The sequence below is a fragment of the Chaetura pelagica genome, unplaced genomic scaffold (genome assembly GCF_000747805.2).
Source record: "Chaetura pelagica isolate M959 unplaced genomic scaffold, ChaPel_1.0 scaffold220, whole genome shotgun sequence".
Lineage (NCBI taxonomy): Eukaryota > Metazoa > Chordata > Aves > Apodiformes > Apodidae > Chaetura > Chaetura pelagica.
Window position 1 is genome coordinate 63,397 of NW_009951982.1, and position 10,744 is coordinate 74,140.

Here is a 10,744-nt window from a genome sequence, read left to right on the forward strand (position 1 = left end):
GTTTTTGTCTTTTTCTCCTTTTTTTTTTTTTTTTTTTTTTTCAAAACAAAAGATAGCAGGAAGAAAAAAGATTGCAGCAGTTTACATTATTTAAATTCTGGTTGTCTACATTAGAAGTGGGCTTTATTATTTTGAATTCAACAAACAAGACATTTCCTTGTTAAATTGCATTTTAATATTTAGCTTCAAAAACTTACTTACTATCAGTCTAAGACAGGAAGGAAAAAAAATACAGCTTTTTTTTCCCCCTCACTTTAGTTAAGCCCTTTCTTGTCTAGCTAGCTCTCCTAGGTACCATATACCATACTTCATTCTCAAAACTATATTATAAAACACACTTCCTGTAGATTAGCAAAATTATTTGGAAGCATAATGAATAATAATTATTCTTCTAGTATTAATTTTGCTGTGCAGATGTACTTTCTCAGGGTTAGGAAGACTAGCAGTAGAGAATATGAACTGTTGGAAATGCATGAGGATGCCAATAATATTATTATCTTTAATGAACAGGAATGAATGAGTCAGTCTGCATATTTACATTTATATATAAATTGTTTCATATTAATACTTATGATCAGGCAACTCTGCCTACTGCTTAACTTCCCTTTATGGAGAAGTGAGACAGCCTGACATCAATGCTGTGAAGTGCTAAACAACTCCAAGAAATACCGAGCTCCTTAAGGGGCAGAAACAAGGAACTCTGTGGTATAATTATTATTTCTTATGCCAGTACCATCTCTAATGCAGGATTAGCTTTTGCAGTGATATATAACAAATTTGCATTTAAAATTATCCTGTTACATTTTTAAAAGGCAATTTATGTTGGAAGAAGTGTCATATACTGCAGAATGTCAAAACCAAAGCAGGCAAATTATACCAGAGTTTACCATTTTCATCAATAATGTTGTTACTGCTTGTAGAATAAAGATTTTATTCCTATTTGCCCTCATTTTTGCATATATTTGTGATGTTCAGCATGTTTGATCATGTTTTTCTTCCAAATTTTCTTCATAAATAATAAACAATGATAATGAAGCAAAGTACATTTTCTGTTCTGTACTCTGAGTATAGCATATAATAGCATTTATGATACATGACATCAAATAATATCAACTATATTCTACTGCTTTTAGAGACACACTGGAACAAAAATTGTGTATGTTACTAGCTTTAGGCTCTCTTTGGGAAAACAAAACAAAACAAACAAAAGCCACAAAAAAAGAACATGCATTTTAATACTGCTGCCTGGAATAATTTTTACATTTTTCTTGCTACTTAGAGGAGATCATTTATTCACTAACATAGATTGTTGCTTTTTATTACATTTCTTTAATTCAAAATCTCATTTTTTATTCTGTTCTTCATGTTCAGTCCTTAGTATTCAGTCACAGTCTGCATTGTATCTGGGTATGTACTGTTTTGAAGCTCAATACAAATGGAATTCTAAAGACAAGTGTCTTTAGATTATATTTTATTGACAAGATTATTTATGCACCAACTATTAGAACCTAGTAAATTTTACTTCACAAGTGCCATTTCCTGTTGCAAGTACTTCAAGCCTTGCAGTGATTTAACAAAAAGAAAACAAGAAGTATTTGAGGGCATTAGGGATGGTGTTTCAGAGTAACTATGGCATGCGACAGCTTCTGTTATTTTTAAACATTTCAGACATGTAGACCTACTTTTTCACAATAAGAAAAAAATACACCTCAGTCTGTCTTTTTAAAGATTCAGACTCTCATTTTTATTTATTTATTTGTTTAATCTAAGAAATGCCAAAATCCATATGGTGCTTTCCAGGCTGTTAATGATTCAGACTTGGAATGTAAACGTGTCCTCTTTCAATGTGCCCCAGGACAGATGGAGCAGAATGAATTCAGTTTTGCAAAGCCATCATTTTTTATAATTTATTTGGTTGTTTCTTAGGTACTTTTCTAAAGTAATAATTTTACTAAGAGCAACTTAAAATTGCTGTATAATTTTAGCATTAGAATTTCACACAGGAATTGTAGTGCGGTGTCTTCAGCACAGTACATTATCACATTAAAATCTGTGGTATTAGTCTCTTCAAATACCATTTCTCTTACGAGTGTTGCTATCACAGTCTCATTTCCCCCACACCTTATCAGCTCTACAAGGGGCTCAGTTACTGTTAGAAGGGGTAGGAAGATGAGATACCCCAACAGCTTTAAAAGTTGTCCTGAAGCACCAGGGTCAAAAGCTATGCCATACATCTTGTAACTGTAGATCAGGTGAAACCTCTTTAGTTCATAAAGCTGGGCTGGAAGATCTGAAGGACAAGGTGCTTTCCCAAAGGTCTAACAAAATGACTTCTTGCAGCTAGGGGAGGAAGAGGGTAAATTGACTTTTGGTGATTATTTGTGCTGTCTGGAGTAGACCTTGGGGGTTTAATTCTCTCCACATGGCTGATGGCATCCTCACTCCTTCCACTGCATAGCAAAAGAAAAAAACTCTGGCTAAAAAGAACCAAGTTTCAAGTCTGAGTTCTTACCTTCCTTTGCTGTGCTGCAGATACTTGAGACACTTGTTACTACATTGTTCAGTTTTACTAAGCCACCTTTTTGCCCCTACTATATCTTAGTGATGGTGCACAAATATTGTGAAGGTACAGATGTGAACATTGAAGTGGGTAAATAAATAGATTCCATAATCCTTCAAATGCTATGCTCTGACTGCTCCTGGACTTTTTATGGCTGCCCCAAATATGGGAAAGGTAGAAAGTAAATAAAAGTTACTGAGCTAGAGGAAGTTAACAATTGTCCAAAAGCCAGCAAAAGCTTGATTATCATGAGGGGGGCAGAGGACAACGGACATTAAAAAGAAGAACATAATTTTATACACAAATGCGTTATCATGACTGTAGACTTTTATTGTGCCAATAAAATGATACACCGCCATAAATTTCTAACTGTGAAACATCTGGCTTAATAGCATCATTTACATGAAGACTTTTTTTTTTTTTTTTTGAAAAGTGAACCATGATTCACCATTTGGTTTAATTAGGATGGTTTATCTAAAAGTATCAAAACATTTATTTTAAATTACATGGGCATTAAACTTGCTTTTTAAAGGGTTTTTGTTGTCATACAGACATGAGTCAGAACTAGTGTTAGGCAATTGGATTTACATTTTGTTTGCTTCCTGGTAAGCAGCTGAAGAACTGAAACTGCCTCTGTATGATTGGTTCTCTCCTAATTTTCCGGTGCTGTTTTCTCACAAACTATCAATACAGCTCAGTCTATGCTTCTTTCTGTTTATTTTCTTTTCATTGTAGAAAGACACTTGATTCTACGTAAGAAACTAGCAAAGAGATCTGCCAAAAAAGTACTTGTTTCACCATATGGCACTTAAAATAAAAATTATCTCCATAAGTACAAGAAACTTCCTGGCTTAAATTTATTTCCCCTATCAGGTTTAGTGTAATGAATTTTCTGTAGCTGCATTTTATTCTCTGTGCTAGTGGCTAGTAAACCTTTCCTATTTTCTATAAATAGGTTGGTAAGTAAACAATCAATGTTTGAACCTACATTTTTACCCTGTTCATAGAAAACAAAAGAAAGCAATTTCTACCTGCCACCACCAATATTAAAAAAAACCCAAACAAACCAACCAAATAAATAGATTATTTCCCCTTTCTAAAACTTAAGAACATTACAGATCATGCCTAGGTGTCCTCAATTAATTGCATTGTATATGATGCTTGAAATTGCTATTGGAAGCACTCTCCAGCTTCACAAGAGTACATGACCGTTTTAGCTGAAGAGTGGTTCAGAAGAAATAAATATATGGCCTAATTCCCTAGGCCCTAGACTTTGATAAGCTGAACTGCATACATAAAACTAAGTGCCTAGTTGTCTTTTTTGTGAAAATTCGGTCCCTTCACTGATGGCAGATACGGAGCAGATTGTGCTGATAATCCATAGTGGAAGAGTTTTCTGGGCAAACATTTTGAGCTGTGTCTCTTAAATAATGTGCAAAGATAGTATTAGGATAATACACTATGCCTTGTCAGTAATTATGGATTTCAGCTCAATAACTACGGTACCCAGCACAGCAAACTATTAATTGCACTACAGACCACTGGTCATTAAAATTTGTCCTTTACCCATAGCTTCAAGTAACTGTTTTCTATTACAGAAGTGGTTTGCCAGGTATAGTGGGGGCTTGAACTCGGTGACTGCTGTTTTCTTACTGGTTCTGAATTCTTCTATATAAGAAGCCTTAATAGAACGTACATGAAGTGACATAATTACATTTATTTGCCACATATATGCCTGTGTCTGTGGCAGTTTTGAAAAGTCATGACTGTGTGATGGAATGTGTAAGAAAGTCATATGACATAAAGTTGTATTTCCTTAAGTGTTTAGCCTTTAAGTGAAAAAATTTAGGCCAGTTAGAAGAGGAAGTCTGGAAAAAAATAACAAGGAGAAAATAGCCAAACCACATATTTTCATATAAAAGAACAGTTAATTTTAAGTCTTTATATGCGGTAACTTCATAATAAAATTAGTATCTTTCCTTCTGCCTCCCATTCTCTCTCCCTCTGTCCTGAAATATGTGCACACTATTAGTTAATATTTAAAAAGTATGAGTAGGAATATTTAGACTACAAGTATTACTGGAACTAATACTGTCAGAATTCAATTTGCCTTTATCATTCTGTCTTCCAGGTGCCTCTTCCTCAATTGTGTAGGTTCATTGACTTAAGCCGGCTGGTAAAGCTAGTGTGGCTGGCATGGCTACATGAACTCTATTTGCCCAGGCTGGGTTTGACTTACACATTATCAAGACTAAAAGTGCTGGTATGTTAAAGCTGTGATCAGAAAGAAGTATACCATTTGCATCTTTAAAAAAGTTCCACATGATTTCTTTGTCTCAGGCTCTGCTATGCCATTCTTTGTGTGGGAAATTCCAAGATGGGAGGTATCTCTCAGCAGTAATTGCTTTCCCTGCCAAATACCATGGGATATGACATCATTGACTCAAGCTCTGACAGCTGTGACAAGATTCTTCTAGTACTTGTTGTCCCCAGTCAATTTAAAGTTTGTAGGACTGAATTTATTGTCAGTATACAGGACACATCTAAAAAATCTGTGTTGTACTCCCATGTTGTTTGAGGTCCTTCTTCCAAGTGATAGAGCTCTGAAGCACTGAATTGCAAGGAGAAAGCACAGTCAGAACTGGGAAACTGAGCTGTGTGCATTTTGTGAATTAGACCCAAGCCTCATTAACTGTCTGAATTTTTTTGTGGTCAATTTGTTCTTTTTTTCTAAGTCCACAGAAATCTAGGCATTCTCTGGTAGCACTAACAAGAAATACATGTTGGGCTATAAAAGTTTGGGAAAACCCAAGGTTACCTCTATAAAACAGTGCCAGATGTTCTAGGATTGTGGTTCTCTCTCTAAGGCATTGCCTGGGAGCATGGAAGATGACTGAGTAAGACAAAGTTAGGACTGTTACTTGAAGCGGTTAGTAAGGAGTTTAGCAATAACCCATTCCACTGCTTTTACAAAATAGTCAGGTTTACCCTGTGACTCAGAATGAAGAATAAGCCCTGACACCAGTATTAAAGGCACTAAAAGGCCAGTACTAAGAGCCCAGAAAGATAGGAAACTCCCAGATTTACAAGATGGAAATGCAGATTTATTTTTTTTTTTTTTTTTTTTCACATTAGTGGTCCTTTGAATATCAAACTAAACCTCAGTGGAATTATTACTACCTGAGCTTCATGCAATATTAGCCATGATTGTGGGTTTGCCACAATGCAAGTGAAAACAACTAACCTAATGTGAACAGATTAGTAAAAGCAACTGCAAAGCCAGAAACAGATTGAGTAAGTTTGTAATAATGAGGTTATGAGCTGTTATTGCATGTTTTAGGAGCCAACTTTCTCATCTATTGTAGCTATTTTAAATCAACTGTGAGAAAGTTAACTCAATTCCTTCTGTGCAGAACTGCACGTGTTCCAACATCTCATATCAAAAAGTAATAGCACAAGGCGTTCAATTCAGATCCCTATAAGTGCTCAAACACCTAAACTATTTTGTTAGTTGTTGTTACAAAAGCTATCTGAGTTGGGTTGCTTTGAGGCTGTAACTCTATAATTTGGATATATGAAGTTGATACTTGACAGAAGATACCACAAATTTGTCACATAGACTAAAGGCAATTTGTCAGATATCAAACTAAACCTCAGTGGAATTATTACTACCTGAGCTTCATGCAATATTAGCCATGATTCTGGGTTTGCCACAATGCAAGTGAAAACAACTAACCTAATGTGAACAGATTAGTAAAAGCAACTGCAAAGCCAGAAACAGATTGAGTAAGTTTGTAATAATGAGGTTATGAGCTGTTATTGCATGTTTTAGGAGCCAACTTTCTCATCTATTGTAGCTATTTTAAATCAACTGTGAGAAAGTTAACTCAATTCCTTCTGTGCAGAACTGCACGTGTTCCAACATCTCATATCAAAAAGTAATAGCACAAGGCGTTCAATTCAGATCCCTATAAGTGCTCAAACACCTAAACTATTTTGTTAGTTGTTGTTACAAAAGCTATCTGAGTTGGGTTGCTTTGAGGCTGTAACTCTATAATTTGGATATATGAAGTTGATACTTGACAGAAGATACCACAAATTTGTCACATAGACTAAAGGCAATTTGTCAGATTTCTACAGTATTTGGAGCAGATTTTTATTTCATTGAGATAAATTCTATCAGTATATTGGCAGGTGCATTAAAAAGAAAAACAAACAAAAAAACCAAAACACAAAACAAAGAAGAATTTATTGATAATAAGCATAGTAATTCCTTCCATGAGCTGATTCTCAAATTTGGTGTGAAAAGATGGCTTGGTTTTTGCAATGTGAAACAGAAATAAAGAACTAAATGTCTAGAAGAACTTCTTGGCAACTTCATTTCCATTTCTAGGAAGAATTAGTTGCAGACTTTGCATATCTTCCTCTTTTGCACTGATGAGGAATTTAAGAGGGAAATGCTGTGAAACCTGAGCTTTAGAAGTGTTTAAAACTGTTGGTGTCCTGGGTGCTTTGGCTTCATCTGTAACAGTTTTCACCAGTTATCACCAGCCTTTTTCTTTACTTGCTGTCTTTCATAATCCTCTAGCTCATGATGGGGGAAAAAAATAAGAGAGGGGAATGGTGTGTCATGGTTTTGGATTTTTTTTTTGTACCACAGTCCTACAATTGGAAACATCTGAGCCTTGTTTCAAACTCTGGTAAGGAAAAAAATGAAAGAGGGGAAACAAGGGTAAAGAATCAAAAAAGTAAACATAGTGAACTAAAAGCTAATTGAATTATCCTATTGGCATACAGCCTGCAATTCAAATCAGTCTTCCATTTTGTGGTGTAAACTTTGAAAGGACTGCTGAGGAGGTTTTGGCCGGGAGTGGGAGGGAAATGTCTTTCTCTGACTGTTAGAACATTCCTACAAAACTGATCTCAAACAATTTGATTTTTTTTGTCTCTATTCCTTGTTTCCACTCAGTCTACCTATTGCTTAATTACACAAAAGCATTGCAGTGCAAGACTGGTGATTTAAAATTTAAAACAGAACATCACCAAACTTTTTGTCCTGCGAAGGAAATAGGTGTGTAAATATTTACTTTTATTACTACATTAATAGTATAGGTATACTTGACAACAGTTAGATGCCTTTAAAATATTGGTAGGAAAATCCTTTTGAAGCTTATTCTATTTTGCTACTTATGTAAACCTATTTCTGGACATAGGTTTTTTTACAGAAATTCTATTGTAGACATCTCCTTATAAATTGCTGTGTAGGTTTCTAGTTTGCTTGTTTAGATTAGGTTTTCTTTCCTATTTAAAGTGAAGTTGTTGAACTATCTGAAATGTGAAATTGCAAGGTAATGTAAGAAAGCATTTTTTATGAATGTTCTGTAAAATTTATCCCGTGACATTACTGATATTATTGATATATAAAGCAGACAAATAAGAGAACAATTAACACAACAGAAAGAAGGTATGGATTAGCTGAATATTGCAGTAAATACCCGTAAGAAAATTAGGAACTGGCATCAGACTGAAATGAGTGGTCTTTTTTTTTTTTTTAAATCTGAAAACAGCTCATTGGGGAACACTGGTCAAATGTGGCAGTCACAAATCAGTCTTAAATTGAAGTTTTTTTAATCCACCTTGACAAATTAGCTACTGATAAAGTAATTATTTATTATTAATACGGAACTGTTCATCCAAATTGACTGTGAACCACTTATGTCCCTAAGGAGTCCTTCTGGCCATTGGTCCCAGGTAGAACGATGCTTCTGTTTAACTGAATGCGCATAGTCTCCAACCGTGAAAGCTTGGAATATTTTGGGATTTAGGGAAACCACAGTTGGGGAAGACAGCTGCTTGTGATGAATATGGCTTTCATCTTGGACAATGAAGGTATTTATAGAAGAATTTGGTAAAATGAAAGGTGCAGGTAATTAGGAAGTAGAATGAAGAGGTTGGTAAGGTACTCTGTTGCCACACCTGGGGCTCCATCAGGCATGGGGAAGACTTTTTTCTCCATATTAGTAAATGCATATGTACATACATACATACAAGGTATACTGTGGGGGAAAGGCAGTGTAGTGAATGACACATTAAATTATGTAAATTTGTTTTAAAATTTGGAATACCAAATCATGTGTGGAAGGTGCAGGAAGGAAAGTAAATTAGGAAGGTATGGGTATGCAGCCAGGGCACATTAACAGCCAGACCAGGGCAGACGCTTCAGAGTTGGTGTCTAAATGGAAGATATGATAGAGGTTGGAGTAGATGCAGTGATGAAAGCAGAGGATTCACATTAAAACGCAGATATCTGTGTGCTTTAAAGGAGAAAATTTTTGGTATGAGAAGAACAGCAGCAAAAGGTGAAATTAAAGGTTGAAAAATCACTAGATGTTGTGGATACAGTCTGGCCTAGGGAAACGTCAAAGAGACCTGGGAGCAAGTCTGGAGCAAAGACCAGTAAATATCTAATGCCACTGAGGTGGCTGTATGTTTTCCTTGAAAGATATCAGATGACACAAGATTGGCAATGTAAGGGACAGCACTAAGTTTTGTGAGGTAAAACTGGAGAAAGAAAATTGAAGGAAGAGATCAAAAGGATATTGATGAAGGTAGACAATATAGATTTGGTAGCATTAAAAAGAAAGGAACCAATTGGAAAAGAAATAAAACCACTAAAAAAACTGCTTTAAAGCAGAGGTGATTAATCAAAGACTAAGGAACTGAGCCTAGAATTGGATTTTAAACTTGTAAAGATAAGGCTAAGGATTAACCTCTTCCTTGGCACAAATTCATCTTCCTTCATTCCTGCCTCAGAAGTCTCAAAAAGGTAAATAGGATGTGAGTGATTTGTTACGTCTCATTTGGCTTTGTTCAGCTGCATCCTGCCATGATCTCTTTCAAAGCAGGGTCTAATACCTCCTGTGAAGAAAAAAAAAAAAAGGTTAAAAAGAAAAAAAAAGTAATAGTATAGAAGCTGTTGTTATGATTTGTTTGTTAAAAGTGAACTGACTCCAAACTTGTCTTTGGAACATTTTCAGCTGAATTAACCCATACAGAAGAAACTTCTTTGAGAACTTTTTTTCTTCCACAAACTAGTACTGTAACTGCTTATGAATGGTACTGAGAAGAGAGGTACTATGGATATAATATGAATATAGTGCAGACTTGAACAGATTAGCCCTTACTTTCTGGTCTTCTCTGTATGTATTATCCTGCATTGAATCAAGTTTTTAAAATGTTCTCGTTCATTAAAAAAAGAGCTTGTGGACTGCAGAATTTACACGCACCTGTATTCTTTCATTTAAATAGGCTTCTGTATAGGAAGAATAGTTCAAATGCCTGCAGTCATAGTAAGTATTCTCTATCTCTTTTTCTCTTGGATATATCCTTGTATTATCTATCATTCTGTCTGTGTTTGAGTAAATGTTCAATTTCTCACTCATTCTTTGTTATGAATTTGAGAAAATTACCCTTCCTGATCAGCAATATAAATGGATTGTTGCTACTTTTATTCTTGGAGCATTATGCATCATTTCACACCAAACCAGCTGCATAGAAATGTTGCAAAAGAAAAAAAAAAGTGTAAAGAAGTTCCTAGTTTGATGGTTCATTTCCTGAAATTATGATTCTCAGATGCAATAATGATCACTGGTGTGTGCACATCTCAATTTAAAAATAAGACAGAGGGCATCTGAAGACACGAGAGGTAATCTAGGATGCAAATAGGTAAAACTCAGTCATAAATGCTGAAGTGCCAGGGCTGGCCATCCCTCCCCCGGCACAGCATGTTCAGATTTGAAAATCTCAAACATCAACCAACTTTATTGTTCCCAGTTTTGATAAGAGATAAAACTTCGTAAAACTTTTATTCTCACATTTTACTTTATTTAATCGTGTGTCTAGAGGCGTGTAATGTGCATGTCTGAGGTGGTTTTTAAGGGCTCAGATTTAGCAGGTGCAGCACGCAGGGCTTCATTAATGGCTCCTGTCCCACACACACAACAGGCAGCCGCAGAGTTGACGGCGCGAATTCACGCTGCTGGCAAGGCGGGAAGAAGCCTTGAAGATTTCTGCGTTTCACTTTCACGAGGCTATTTCTTGGGTGAAGAAACAGAGTCCGTATTGACTCAGCGAACAACCTCATCCGGACGGGCAGCCGGGCCCAGCCCGGGCCGCGGGCTCCGG